Genomic DNA, 16,413 nt, shown 5'->3' on the forward strand with positions numbered 1-16,413 from the left:
ACCTTTGTGAGTATTCTTCTACATCTTCTATTTATTTAAGCCCCTTCTCTTCTGGCTATTCCTCTCCCTGAATCTCCCTTCACCCTACTATCTCTTAACCCGTGGTAGACTTTCGACCCCAGGTGAACCCGACGTGAAGTCGGCAACATGCGTGTAAAGATGGAAAATTCTGTAGGTTCAAGTGGTGGTGATGCTTTACAAAAAATGATTGCTTTGTTGTAGCAACAACAACAACATATGCAAACTCAATAGGAAGCAAAAATAATTGATTTCTTAGTTGTGAATGCATTACAAGCAGTGGGACAATAATTGAAATAGTTTAAGGGTCAAAATGTTTCGGCCTTCATCCGGTTGTATGAAGAAAAGATGTTATTTCATGGGGTATCGCAATATGCATGGAGTCGGTATTTCTCCCGTTTAGCCATGTATGCATTGCATGATCAAATTAATGAGTTACATAGAAGAGATGCTGATTGGGCAACTTTTAAGAAAGCTTTGAGAGAAGATTTTTTCTTAGAAGATGTACGATTGGTAACTAAAAAGGCATTAGCCCAATAAATGATTGACTACTACATCTTTGCTCCATGAATTTGAAAGTTAGTATGCACAGTTGGATGCCGATGAGCAACAATCATTGGAGAGTCATAAAATTAAATTGTTTCTAAAGGTTGTAGTGAAAGGGAAGTGGAACCCATGAGAAAGAAGCTTGGCGGTGAGAGCTATGGCGGACGGAGAGCAAGAGCAAAGTAAAACTCAAAGTGGGAACTCCAACAACCACAATGTGTGGTCGAGCCTTCCTTTATTCAAACTGTCACTAAAAGAATAGAGAATAAGTGACTGTGACGAGCGTCCGCCACCTACAGTGTGTAGTGGTGGGTACTGTCAGTGTAATAATACACAGGCGGCTAGGCAGAGGTGCCTTTACCCCCAATAGCCTCCCACTTAAAGACGAATCTGCCCTAGTGAGAGAGAAAAAAGAAAAGATAGTACAACATGTACACATGTACAACAGGATGAGGAAAAAGACATCATCTCATCCAATGCCCATCAATCTCTTGAGGAAGGCAAAGCGCTCGGTAGTGAGGCTCTTCGTGAGCAAGTCTGCAGGATTCTACTCAATCGGAATCTTGACAAGGTCAACAGACCTCTCCTCAATAACCTCGCGAATGAAGTGATACCTCAGCTCAATATGTTTCGTCTCTGCATGGAAGATAGGATTCTTGGCCAATTGAATGGCACTCATAGAATTTGAATGCAGTGTAGGCATAGCATCTGTCATACCAAGGTATGCAATCAAATGGCCTAACCAAATAGCCTCCTTGCAAGTCTTTGTGGCTGCAATATACTCGGCCTCTGTAGTAGAAAGGGCTATACACTTCTACGCCTTGGACATCCAAGAGATAGCCCCTCTAGCATAAGTGAACACATAGCCAGAAGTGGACTTCCTACTATCTGCATGTCCTGCATAATCAGAGTCAGTGTGTACTCTGCGACTCCTGTATTTTGGCTACCATAGCAAAGACACATATCTACTGTGCTCTTCAGGTACCTCATGATACCCTTCACGACATCCCAATGTTTCTTGCCAGGTGTAGCCATATAACATGCCACAACCCCAACTACAAAAGCAATATCTAGACTGGTGGCTATCATGGTATACATAAGATTTCCCACGGTTGATGCATAGGGAATCTTGGCCATCTCAACCCTCTGCTCGTCTGTTTGCGAACAATCAGCCTGCGAAACCTTCACAAGAGAAGGTAATGGACAGCCAATAGGCTTAACATCCTGCATACAGAAGCGCTCAAGGACTTTATGAATGTACTCCCTCTATGATAGATAGAGTAGTCCCTGAGATCTATCACGCGTAATGCGCATACCAAGTATATGAGAGGCCTGTCCCAAATCTTTCATCTCAAAGCTCTTCTTGAGCTGAGCCTTAAGAGCATCCAGCTGCTCATGAGCTGTCCCTGCTAAAAGCATGTTATCCACATAGAGTACCAAAATTAGTAAAGAACCGTCACATGCTTTCTTCATGTACAAGCACAAATCCATAGCACTGTGGCTGTAGCCCTGTGACTACATGAATGCATCAAACTTATGGTACCATTCCCTAGGTGCTTGCTTCAAGCCATATAGACTCTTCTTTAGCTTGCATACTAGGTGTTCCCTACCAAGGTCTATAGCAAAGCCCTTAGGTTACTCCTTTTAAATCTCATCATGCAAGTCCCCATCTAAAAAGGCCATCTTGACATCCATCTGGTACAAGTCTAGATCAAGCTGTGCAACCAAGGCCAAGACTAAGAGTAGGGTAGTCATCTTGACCACAAGAGGAAAGACTTCATCAAAATCAACACCATGCTCCTGCTTAAAACCCTTAGCAACCAATCGAGCCTTGTATACCGGCTTGGGGTGTCCAGGGGTACTTTTCAGCTTGTACACCCACTTGCATGGCAAAGCCTTCTTACCCTGAGGCAAGGAAACCAAATCCCAAGTCTGATTCTTATGCAATGAGTCAAGCTTAGACTGCATAGCCCTCTCCCAAGAGTGACAATCACCCCTATGCATAGCCTCATCATAAGTGAGAGGCTCTCATACATTTGTAACTAGTACATAATCCATAGAGGGCACAAATGATCAGGAGGTCGTCTATCTCTAGTAGAATGCCTCAACCCAAGCTTTGCTACCTGACCGACGTCTTCTCTAACATCAACATGTCTAATATCTGGGCCATGAGCATCAAGTGATGCTGCATGCTGTCTAGCTGGCTGTGGAGTAGGTTGAATGGGAGCAGGTGGCTCCTCCTGAAAGATAACTTTGCGTATCTGAACCACTTTCTCAGGGTGCATATGCATTTTGTCCTCATGAAAGATGACATCATGGTTGCGGATCACTTTCTGTGCCGCTTGCGGATCCCATAGATGATAACCCATCTCTCCTGGATCTCCATAGCCAATGAAAATGCATTTGACACTTTTAGGATCCAGCTTATTGCGTTTTTCCTTGGGCACATGGCAGAATGCCTCACATCCAAAGACACGCAAATGATCATAAGAGGGGGGCTTGCCTGCCCATACCTCCTCTGCAACCTGAAAGTCAATGCCACTACTATGCAAAATGTTAATGAGATGCACTGCAGTAGTAACTGCCTCAGCCCAAAATTGTTGCGGTAAGCCTAAGCATGCTACGGACCCTTTCCTAAATGGTCCTATTCATGCATTTAGCCATACCATTCTTGGGTGGGGTGTAAGGGGCGGTCAATTGACGCCTAATACCCCGCTCATCACAAAACTACTCAAAAGCATGTGATACATACTCACCCCCATTATCTGAACTTAGACATTTTAGCCTTTTCCAAGACAGGTTTTTTGCTAATGGAAGCCAACGCTGAAATGTGTCTAAGACATCGGATTTTCTCTTTATGGGATAAGCCCAAACCTTACGTGAGTAATCATCTATGAAAGTAACAAAATACTTTGCCCCACCTAGTGACTGACAAGGCATGGACCACATACATTTGAGAGCACAAGAGCCAAGGGCTCACCCATGCATTTCTTACTAGACTTTTTATGCGTACTTCTAGTCTGCCTGCCATATAAACAATGATCACAAGAATCAAAATGCGAAGAGTCAAAAGGTGGAAGATACTGCAAAGCACGGAGCATTTTCATTCCTTTAAGGGACATATACCCCAAACGAGCATGCCAAAGGGATACATGGGAAATAGAATGGAAATAGAACCCACAAACAAAACATGATCCAATGTAGCTCCAAATACAAGTAAGGGATCGAGACTATCAAACTTGGCACCTCTTGCAAGCATAAGCTTTCCACGAGTAATCTTCCATGCACAGTCTCCAAAAGACACAAAATACCCTACATCATCAAGTTGTCCAGCTGACATAAGTCTGCGAGTCAACGCAGGTACATGGCGTACATCACGCAAAATAAAAGAACTCTGAAAAGGAAACTGCAGCCTAACATCTCCAATGCCCACAATGTCAAGAGACCTATCATCATCAAGACGCACAGAACTAGAGACGGTACGATAGGTATGAAACCAATCTCTACAGGGTGTCACATAAAATGACGCACTCGAATCCAAGACCCAGCACTACACATACATAGAATGTATCTCAGAAGCCTGTAAGGCATTGCATGAAGAAGCTGGAAGTATATAATCGTCATCTGAATTAGTGGCCTGCATGACATTAACCTCTTCTATCTTCACACTAGACTTTGTAGGTACAATACTGTGCTCAAAAGAATTTTCCTGCACTTTCTCTTTTCCCTTTTCCTTGCACTTATCATTGCGCATCTTATGGCACTATAGCCTAATATGTCATGCTTTCCCACAATAATGACAGGTAAGATCAGACTTCCGTCCACACGACTTACTGTGACCACGTGACTTGGACCTAGACTTCTGAGAGTCCCTGCCCTTATGATCATTATCATGCCTACCATGTCTGCCACCTCTAATGGTCAATGCATGTGAAGGGTGGGAAGCATCATTGTTTCTCCTATTGATTTCTTCAGTCAATAAAGCACTCTCAACATCTTTGATTTTTAGCCCATCAAGCTTGTTCGTGCATATGGTAGTACGGAATACATCCCATGATTCAAGCAAGGTGCCAAGCAGAAACAATGGGTACAAGTTGTCTTTGAACTCAATATCCTCTGACAATAGATTCTTCATGATAGCATGAAACTGACTAAAATGAGATGATAGGGATGTCCCCTCCTTCATGCAAAGGTCCATTAACTACTTCAGTCAATACATATGGGACGCAGGACTCTGTTGCACATAGAGCTCCTAAATCTTCTCCCATAAATCCCATGCATTTTGATTTTCATCTTCAACAACCTTATGATGGACCTCTTCTGAGAGTGACAAGATAATGGTAGACTTGCATAGCTCATCAACTTCCATCCAAACATCATCATCCATATCCTTAGGTTTAACATCCTTGAAACGCAAGGGTTTAATTTGCAACTTCTACATCAAAACCTGCCATATCTAGGACTTCCAATACCCATAGTTGGTACCATCCAACTTGGCAATGTTAAAGAGAGATGTGTCTTTCAAATGACCAGCCATACTATCCCAAATCAATGCAAAAAGGAAAAATTGCAGGTTGTTGTAATTAGCAGAAAATGCACTAAAATCACTACTAAAACTGGCTAAAAGAGTGGATATCACCAAGAGAAGCACTTGCCCACCAAATATGACCAAGATAACATCAAATAGTAAGCATTACCCTCATAGAAGTGCTCAAAATCTACAGATTTCAGCTTGCTGTAATAAATGACAGCAGTATATAAAATTGTCCCAAAGTGAAGCAATCACTGATACATATGTCACTACAACTATGCCAGGTAGCAAGATACATCCAACAGTGAGTGTCAAGGGCAAGAAGGTACCGAGAATTGTCAAACCAAGGCAAGAGATATCTCATAGGTCTAGAACTCATGCATGTAATGGGTCTCGGGGTAAGAGAAGAGATCAAGCACAAGCACAACTGATAGAGCAAGAAGCTCAATGCATGACCATCCAAGATGCATACAAAATTGACAAATTGTGACAGAGATAGGTGTCTGGCCCAATAGGCATATCAAATCAGCCCACTACAAACTAACTGCAGACATAAAGCTCTCAAGAGAGCAAATTCATGTAACTATCCCACAAGCTCAAGCTCAAGTGTAAGTAAGACTCTGTGTACATCCGAATATACCAAGAGGCTCCCATTGGAAGTAAAGTCAGATGCAAATAGAGCAAGCAACGCTCTAATACATGGAGTACATAGCATCATATATGCCAAATCCAAGTAGGGTACATCCAGAGCATATATCCCAAGCTATCTCAGACCAGTAAAGCATAAGCCTGAAAGCATTCAAAGAGCATGCAACTGACAACCAAATGTAATGCCCAGTAGGTCCAAAATGCTCAAATACATCTGGAGATGAAGCTCCAAGTAATTGTCAAGCATGGGCAAGCCAAGTGGCATCCATATCTTACCAAAGCATAAATACAAGAAGCCTAAATGTCAAACAGTGACAGTAGGCATAAACCGGTCCAAAGCATGCCAAACTGAAGCCAAATGCTAGTGAAGGATGACTAAGTCGAAGTCTAACCCAAGCTCAAAAGCATTCTGGAACCAAAAAGAAGCATTTGACAATCTCCAAATACATCAATATGATGATTTAAATCTCCAGTAAGCACCCTGTATCCAAGAACCAATGCATATACCGAGTAAATGAGCTTCAGCCCACTGTATTACAACAACATATTTAGTGTTAAATGAAGCTCAATTGGTGCCCAAATCTTCTCCAAATCAGTTCCAAACCATAGACATAGCATTTGATAACATCCGGGCATCAATAGGCATCAAATGGGCAATGCCAAGAAGCATCAAATAGTAAATGTCAAGTGCTGCCCTATTTTGACAGTCCTGGGACTATGTATATAGCAATGGCTGAAGAGGGAAGCACTTGAATTGATCATTGTGAGCCAAGAACTAATTTTGGGGAGTCCAACAATGATTAGGAAGGTTGCCAAGAGTGTTGGGAAGCCGAAGAAGAAGCGGAAAATGCCAGGAGCAGGTCAACTCAGCCCCCTAAAAATGCACAGCATTTTGCGCTAGTGGTTGTTCTTAGGGGCTGGGGGGTCTTCAACAGTTCTCGGGAGCACTTGGAAATATTGAGGGGGCTCCAATGCAGCCCTGGAAGGTGCCAATGGAAGTCCGAAAGCTCGGGCAGGAGGCGGGAGATCAAAACATACCTGCGAATGAAGGTGCCATGGCTGCCATTGAAGCTCGGGTTGAAGCTCTTCAAAACCAAGCTAAAGAGAATGCCGGGCAAGCTCCAATGTCTTTGCTCTGATACCAGTTGAAAGGGAAGTGGAACCCAATAGGAAGAAGCTTGGCGGTGAGAGCTATGGTGGATGGAGAGCAAGAGCAAGAGTGAGAGTAAAACTCAAAGTGAGAACTCCAACGACCACAATGTGTAGCCGGGCCTTCCTTTATTCAAACTGTCACCAAAATAATAAAGAATAAGTGATTGTGACGAGCACCCACCACCTATAGTGTGCAGTGGTGGGTATTATTAGTGTAGTAATACACGGGCGGCTAGGGGGAGGCGCCTTTACCCCCAACATGCAGATCCTGTCTTGTAGGAGAAGCTAACTGATCATTTAGAAGATGCCTCTTCTGAAATAGGGCTGAAATCAGATTGAGCTAATGTAACCGAGGCAGTGTATATGTTGGTAAAGAGAGAGTGGATGAAATTAAGATGGGATACATGCACCACACTTGCTAGTGCTTATATCTCTTTTTAACACACCTTTGAGGTGTCTCTAGGATAGAGCTTGAGCACGTGATCAAGCTTGGATAAATCACTCTTCCGTTTGGGGGGGAAGAGGGGGAGGGAGAGAGCTTGGTAAGAGAGAGCTTGGACACATGACCAAGATGGTGGTAATCCCCCTCCTTTATTATGTGGCTTTAAGATGTCTTTGTGCCAGAGCTTACTGATCACATGCTCAAGCTTTCCTAGCATGTGTCAAAATTTGAATCCTAGTTGAAGCTCATAGAAGAGGGAGGTGACAACTCTAATGTTCAAAAATAAAAAAAATATTTGTTAGAGATGTACCTCATAGTGCTTAAAATCTAAATTCAAAATTCAAATTTTTGAGAAACCCTATCTTTTTCTTTGAGAGGTTTTAGGAGATAGAGCTCGAGCACACACTAAGGCCCATAATAACCATCTCTTTTTGACACACCTTTCAGGCATCTCTAGGATAGGGCTTTAGCATGTGATCAAGCTTGAATAAACCTCTCTTTCTTTTGGGCAAGGGGAGAGGGGGGAGGGGGGGGAGAGCTTGGGCACATGACCAAGCTAGTGGTAATCCCCTACTTTATTATGTGGCTTTAAGATGACCCTGTGCCACAGCTTGTTGACCACATGCTCAAGCTTTCTCGGCCCTTGTGTGAAAATTCGAGTCCTAGTTGAAGCCCGTAGAAGAGGGAAGTGATAATTCTAATGCTTGAAAATTTTAAAAATGGTTTGTTAGAGATCTTCCTCTTTATAGTTAATATGTAAATTCGATATTCAAAACCTTGTGGTATTTAATAGTACAACCAAGAGGCTTGGAATTGATTGAAGTTCAAATGCAATCACTATGAGGTTAAATACTTTACACCATAAAATTAAAATCTTGAAAGTATAAAACATTGGGTTTGCACATGTGTAGTCAAACCTTCTCTCAAGCTTCACCACGTGCTCATACCTCTTCATACTGTCTTTTACATAGAAGCTTGCTCCTATATAGAAGCACATGGATAAGATCTACCTTCTCAAAGAGAGCCCACTGATAGAAGAGGTGCTACAAGCTTGAGCACATAGCCAAGCTCTACCTCAAGAAGGAACGAGAGTCAAACCCTGCCTTTGTCTTTGAGACGTCTTGGGAGATAGAGCTTGAGCATACACTAAGGCCCAACCCTAAACCATCTCTTTTTAACACACCTTTCAGGCATCTCTAGGAGGTGTGATCAAGCTTGGATAAACGTCTCTTCCTTTTGGGGAGGGGGAGAGGGGGGAGGGGGAGAGCTTGGTAAGAGAGAGATGGGGCACATGATCACCAAGCTAGTGGTAATCCCTCCCTTTATTATGTGGCTTTAAGATGTCCTTGGGCCACATCTTGTTGACCACATGCTCAAGCTTTCCCAGCCCTTACGTCAAAATTTGAATCCTGGTTGAAACTCGTAGAAGAGGAAGGTGACAACTCTAATGCTCAAAAATTAAAAAATAGTTTGTTAGAGATATACCTCTTTATAGTTAAGATGTAAATTCAAAATTCAAAATCTTGTGGTATTTAATAGTACAACCAGGAGACTTGGAATTGATTGAAGTTCAAATGAAGTTAAATGCTTATACCATAAAATTAGAATCTTGAAAGAATAAAGCATTGGGTTTGCACATGTGTTGTCAAACCTTCTCTCAAGCTTCACCACTTGCTCATACCTCTTCAAACTGTCTTTTAGATAGAAGCTTGGTCCTATATAGAAGTGCATGGATAAGCTCTACCTTCTTAAAGAGAGCCCAGTGATAGAAGAGGTGCTAGCTTGAGCACATAGCCAAGCTCTAACTCAAGGAGGAAAGAGAGTCAAACCTTATCTTTGTCTTTGAGATGTCTTAGGAGATAGAGCTTGAACACACACTAAGGCCCATAATAACCATCTCTTTTTTAACACACCTTTGAGGTGTCTCTAGGATAGAGCTTGAGCACACGATCAAGCTTGGATAAACCTCTCTTCTTAAGATGTCTTTGTGCTAGATCTTGTTGACCACATGCAGAAGCCTATAACAACCCTCTCTTCATAGGGGACATCTCTTTTATATAAAGCTTGAGCATGTGTTTTATTTCCCTCCATCAAGAGGTTTGTGAGACACAATGATAATAGCAATGTATAAGTTATCCCCCTCCACCGAGATGTTTATGAAACACATATTGAGCAGTTTGCGTCAATACTTTCACTTGGGTGCAAGGAGCTTAGCAAGAAATCGAGACAATGGATCTTGGACACATGCTTAATGATGCCAGGAGGTATATTCCAAGGTGGATTCCATGAGGTTTTTTGGTGGATTCCATAAAACTGGAGGCATATTTCACAATGGGTTCCGTGAGATTTTTCGATGGATTCCATAAAACTATATTTATTTGCTGAAGCTCATACACAAGGTGAATTCCTTGTGTGGAAAGTTGATGGGGACGTCTATCATTTTCGAGCATCAAATTAATTCAATGTGTAGGTGGGTGATTCCATAGTGGGTGATTCTGCAAAATACATATCAAATTAATGGACATTTATGAGTTTAGAGTGCGCACTTAAATTAAATTAAGGTTAGGATAGAGTTTCAACCTATTTAATTATTTTTTAGTTAAAGACTGCTAGGTATTTACTTTTGTTGGGTTTTATCTTAATATTTTCTAACAATTGTGAATGCTTCAGTTGATGTGTAGAGCAAGTGGTGAAGGCGTTGTGTACACCGAGCGATGGCATGAATTTAAAATGCCTAGAAGAATTATTATTTTTTGTGGGCGTGTGCCTTATCACTAAAGGTGTGGTGCCAATATTTATTTAGATACACTTATTTATTTTAGTGCGTGATAAAATATTTATTATTTTGTATGCACATAGGTGCTCAATTTAATATTTCATTATTTGACATTGTATTTGGGCATAGCCCAACTTTTGGACACTCAAATGCTTTACTTTATAATTGGGCAAAACCAAACACAAAAGCTAAAAGCATGCTATTTGTAAAGTGGGCAATTATTGAGCTTGAAGATAAATAAATCTATAAATACATGGCTTGTGAAGTGCTCACACAAGGCATGGGGGGAGATTGCACCCAATTCGTCTTTTTGCCTCATGTCATGCAAACTCTCTTTTTGCTTTTATGAAGGTTTTGTAGAGTTCTTTGTTCTTGGGGACCTTTCAATGTTCACTACGCACGCATACAACATCCGATCTACGCACCAGTGGTATTAGAGCGAAGCTGAGATCAAGAGCTTCCAGTTGCTTACCATTTCGCAAGAAGGCAAATCTCGTAGAGCAAACAGGCTCTACAAGCTGTCTCATGACGAACCAACAATACATGTGTGTTCTTGGCAATGAAGAACCCCCTGTTGTGCCCTTAGATTGCGATGGACCTCTCACAGGAGGCGGAGGACCACCTCTGAAGCTCTTTTGCAAGTCATTTTGTTGATAGAGAAATAGATAAGGAATTTCATTAAGTTTGGAGTTTATAAGCTTAATAAGCTTAAAAGGAGATTAATCTTCCACAATTCAATGAATTGTGGTAGCAACATGTACTGATTGGCGTTGACTTCAACGAAAACATCTTGCCGTCCTGTTACAAATTTTCATAATTACTAATCTTTTTAAAAAGCTTAAATTCATTAAGCTTTACTAAAGCATAAACTTAAATTTTCAATCTCTTCCATAGCGGGTGTTTTCATAGTGGTACTCCCAAACCAGTTTCGAAGTTCCAGCAATCCCCTTTTCCCACTTGCAACTTGGCAAAGCTAATTCACAGCAAGCAGGCTGTCACACGTAGTCTATGCAGAAAGACTTTTTCACTTGGAAGAAGACCATAATCAATTGCCGTACTTAAGAAAAAACAAGTAAGATCATAAAAGCAAAATCCATATATATATTAAAAAGCAAGCCTTGTAAACCCAAATTTGAGCTACGCTCATCCCTCTAACGAGATTTTGAGTGTGTAAGGTTGTTTGAGATTTTTGTAGGATGTCTGATCATTACATGGATGATTTAATGGGCGAAGGTGATTTTCTAGAGCCAACTATGGAGCAAAAATTGGACCTAATCATGATGCAACTTCAAGAAGAGTGAAGGGCACGCCAAAATTTGCAAGCACAATGGGCTACACTTCAACAATCCATTGTCAATCAAGTAAAAGAAATGTCAAATTCTGTACATTTAATGGGCAACATGATGGGAAAATTGTTCTGGCTTTCATCAATCGGTTTGACGACTATTTTCATGAAGAACAACATGTTGAAAAAGATAACTTAAATGCACCACTAACCATCTAGGAGACAGAGCATCATTATGGTGGACCGTTGTCCGCAAGAGTGTTGATTGTCCCTCTACTTGGGAAGCCTTTCAAATGAAATTTTTGCAGGATTTCCTTCCACCTCAATTCCATGAAAAAGCTATCAAATAGTGGGATCTCCTGTAATAAAGAGATTGTGAATCCATCCCGCAATACATTGAGCGTTTCTGGAGTGCCGTACTTCAACTTTGAATGCTTTAAGATGTTCTTGAGGCAACCCACAAGCACAAGTATATGTCCGGTTTCTATGCAGAAGTAAATCAAGCCAAAGACTTTGGAGGATACGATTTCTTTAGCACATGATGCTACTAATAAAATTCGTGGACAAGAAAAGTGACTGTAACAAATTTTGGTTAATGGTAACTTTGGTACAAAGCAATTCAATTCTAACTTCCGAAGATTCAATCAAAATCACTTTGTTCCTTATTCTTTCCGTAAACCTTGGACTTGACTTTCTACTTTACCATCAACTAATAATTCAAACCCTAAGCCTTCTCTCCAAATCCCAATATACCCAAACTTACCGCCCTTAATAATGTCTCCAAAGAAAAACCTATGGTTTGCTATAAGTGTCAACAACCTAGACACTTAGTAGTGAACTGTCAATCCAAGAAGCAAGTTGTTCAAATAAATCACTTGGGAGCAACTAATGATGAGGATCATGAAGATATGTCAGACTTCACTGAAGATGATAATGATATCAGCGAGGCTTCAGAACTTTACCAAGGATGCCAAATCCTCATTCATTATTAACAATGAAATGTTTTGTGTATGGTCAAGAAAAGATTGTTTTGCATGATGATGGAAGCACACATGATTTTATTTCCGCAAAGTTCCAACAAAGAATTGAATTTACCTATTTTTCCAACTCATTATCACATAAAGGCTACATTCTTAGGCACTAGATACAATGGTACACAAGAAATGCATGATTTATAGATTAAAATTGGTGATTATGTTGAGCGTAGAAATTCCTTGGTTGTGCCTTTGCAAGCTAATGATATTATTTTAGAAATGCCTTGGCGTCACAAATATAATCCTGACATAGATTATTCCACACATTCCATGAAATTTCATCTTAACAGAAACCAAATCACATTACATGGATTGCACACCTTTGATAATTTTTCCATGCTTAGTCACACACAGGCTAAATGTGCATTGAGAAAATGTAGTAAATCATAATTAGTATCGATGAATGAAATTGAAGCTAAGAAAAATCGGATGTATCCTAGGTATACACAATTTCTTTCATAGTTTAAAGATTGTCTTGTTGCTGATTTACCGTCTCGTTTACTAGGTACACGTCATGAACACCATAAAATAGATTTAATCCTAAGTTCTCAATCACCATGTAAAGCACCTTATAGACACAATAAGATTGAACATAAAGAAATCCAAGCACAAGTTGAAGAACTGTTGAACTATTGAACCGAGGACTCATTAGGCCTAGTAGTTCTCCTTCTGGTGCACTTGTCCTGTTAGTCAGGAAGAAAATAATACTTATTCGATATGCATTGACTATCGCGCGGTAAACAAAATCACTGTTAAGAATAGATATCCAATTTCTAGGGTAGACGACCTCATGGATAAACTACAAGGGGCCACTATTTTCAGCAAGATAGATCTCAGATCTGAATATCATCAAGTATGATTGGATACACCTGACATTTTCAAGACTACATTTAGAACTCAGTTTGGTCATTATGAATTTCTTGTTATGCCTTTCGGATTGACCAATGCACCAACTACATTTAGTCATATGATGAATCGTATATTTTTGAAGTATCAGAATTGTGTGATTGTTTTCTTTGATGATATATTGGTATTCAATAAGAATGAGAATGAGCATTGTGAAGATCTACCTTTAGTTTTCAAATTGTTGAAAGAGAATCAATTATATGCTAACCCTGACAAGAGTGAATTTTTCCAAATCCAAATTGAATACTTAGGTCACATTGTTTCTTCTGATGATATTCGTGTTGATCGTAAAAAGATAGAGACAATTTTGAATTGGCAATCCCTAAAAATATGCATGAGTTACATTTTTTCTTAGGCCTTGCCAGCTTTTATAGAAAATTTGTGAGAAAATTTTCATTGCTTGCATTGCCTTTGACGAAATTATTAAAGAAAGGTGTTGTGTATCATTGGTTTGACAACCAGCAAAAGTCTTTTGATTTGTTGAAACATGCTTTAACACATACACCTATCTTGTAATTACCTAATTTTAATCGATCATTCTTTCTAGTAGTCATTAATGCTAGTGGATCAAGAATAGGAGCTATCCTAATGCAAGATTCACATCCCATAGCCTATTCTAGTTGCAAACTTAAACCTTCTTAATTGAAGTATTCCACCTATGATAAAGAATTGTTAGATGTAGTTCAAGCCTTACATCAATGGAAACACTATCTAATGGAATCCGAATTTATTATTAAAACTAACTAGCAAAGTATCAAACATCTCCTTAGTCAGCCACAAATTTCTGACCGTCATATTAATTGGGTTGCTTTCATTCAAAGTTTTCATTCACTTATCCAATATCAACTAGGTAGAGAGAATGTTGTTGCAGATGTATTGAGTAGAAGACCAAGTATCTATAATATTTATGTTCTATCTTTTGATTTCCTTATTCCTATGAATGATACATATGACCTTGACCCCATTTTTCAAGCTGATTGGAACAAATTAGTTGCTAATAACTTGATTCCAATTGATTCTTTGTTTTATTTTGATGGATTTATGTTTTATGAGAAAAAATTGTCTGTCACTGCTCAATTTAGATCATTTGTATTGCATGAAATTCATTATCCCCCATATCAAGGACATCGAGATATTATTTCCACTTTAAGAACATTGGTTGAAGATTTTTACTAGTCGCAAATGGAATCTGATGTTTTTAACTTTATTTTTGAGTGTTTAATTTGCCAAAGAGTCAATCGACACCATGGTAAGCAATATGGTTTGTTAATGCCTTTACCAATTCTTGACCATCCATGGAAACATATTTCAATGGATTTTATAACTAGTTTGCCTAATACACAAGCTAATCATGATATTATTTGAACTATAGTAGATTGATTTAGCAAACAATCATATTTTGTACATGCAAGAAAACACTAACTACATCTCAAGCTACACAGTTGTTTTTAAAGACTATTTTCACTAGTCATGGTTTGCCAAAAGTTATTATTTCTTATGGTGATTCTAGGTTTTACAATAATTTTTGGACTACTTTGTTTACTAATTTGGGTACTAATATTGATTTCACATCTGCATTCCATCCTGGAATCAATGGGCAAATAGAAGCTACTAATAGTACAATTCTGGATCTTTTGCATGCATACATAATTTCAAAACCACAAACATGGGATACACATTTGCATCTACTTCAATTTGCATACAATAATATACCACATAAATCTACTCAAAAAGCACCTTTTGAAATCATTTATGGACATAGATTACCTATACTTGTCACATCATTTTCAAACAAAGTTAAAGTTGTTGATGATATTGTCAATACGTATGCTATTATTTTTAGTCAAGTTAAAGATATGATTGTGGAAGCCCAACAATCGTACACTAAACAAGCTAATAAGAAAAGAAAAGCCATGAGTTTCAATGTTGATGATTATGATCGGTTACACATTGAAAAGAGAAGATTGCAAAGTATTGAGAAACACCCTATTGTTAAATTAGCACCCAGGTTTTATGGACCTTTCAAAATAATTCACAAGATCAATGACAAAGCATTTAAATTAGAACTACCCCAACATTGGAAGATATATTAACTTTTCATATCAGTTTATTATGACCTTTTAGAGGCCAATTACTTATCCACCCTGTCTATGAAAACCCTCCTTTGTTAGAAGAAGAAACTGAAATTCTTGAACCTGAAACTATTCTAGATATTGACTTTATGACCACTAGAACTAGTCGTAGATATTCTAGATATTTGGTTAAGTTTAAAAATCGTCCTGTTGAAGAAGTCTAATGGATGCATGCCCGCGATCTAAGTGCTTACCCCTCACTACTTCTCCACATTGAGCTAATAGCAATCGAGGAGAATTGCTATCCCACCCTGGGGGTATGATGCCAGGAGGTATATTTAACAATGGATTTCGTAAAACTGGAGGCATATTCCATAGTGGATTCTGTGAGGTTTTTCTGTGGATTTCGTAAAACTATATTTATTTGTCGGGGCTCATACACAAGGTGGATTCCTTGTGCGAGAAGTTGACGGGGATGCCTATCCTTTGTAGGCGTTAAATTAATTTAATGTGCACGTGGGTGATTCCACAACAGGTGATTCTACAAAATACATATCAAATTAATGGATGTTTATGAGTTTAAATGTGGGCTCGAATAAAATTAAGGTTAGGGCAAAGTTCAAACCTATTTAATTATTTTGTAACTAAAGATTGCTAGGTATTCACTTTTGTTGGATTTTATCTTATTATTTTCTAACAATTGTGAATGCTTCAGTTGATGTATAGAGTAGGCGGTGAAGGCGTTCAGTAGCACTGGGTGATGGTGTGAATTTAATATGCCTAGAAGTATTATTATTTTTTATGGGTGCTCATCTTATCACTAAAGGCGTGGCTCCAATATTTATTTGGGTGCACTTATTTATTAAAACTCTTGAGAAAATATTTATTATTTTGTATGTATATAGGCGCTCGATTTAATATTTCATTATTTGACATTGTATTTGGGCACAACCCGACTTTTGGACGCCCAAACACTTTACTTTATAATTGGGCAAAAGCAAAC

This window comes from Lygodium microphyllum, chromosome 27 (genome assembly GCF_053477565.2).
Source record: "Lygodium microphyllum isolate KBCC chromosome 27, Lygodium_microphyllum_v1.1.10, whole genome shotgun sequence".
Classification (NCBI taxonomy): Eukaryota; Viridiplantae; Streptophyta; class Polypodiopsida; order Schizaeales; family Lygodiaceae; genus Lygodium; species Lygodium microphyllum.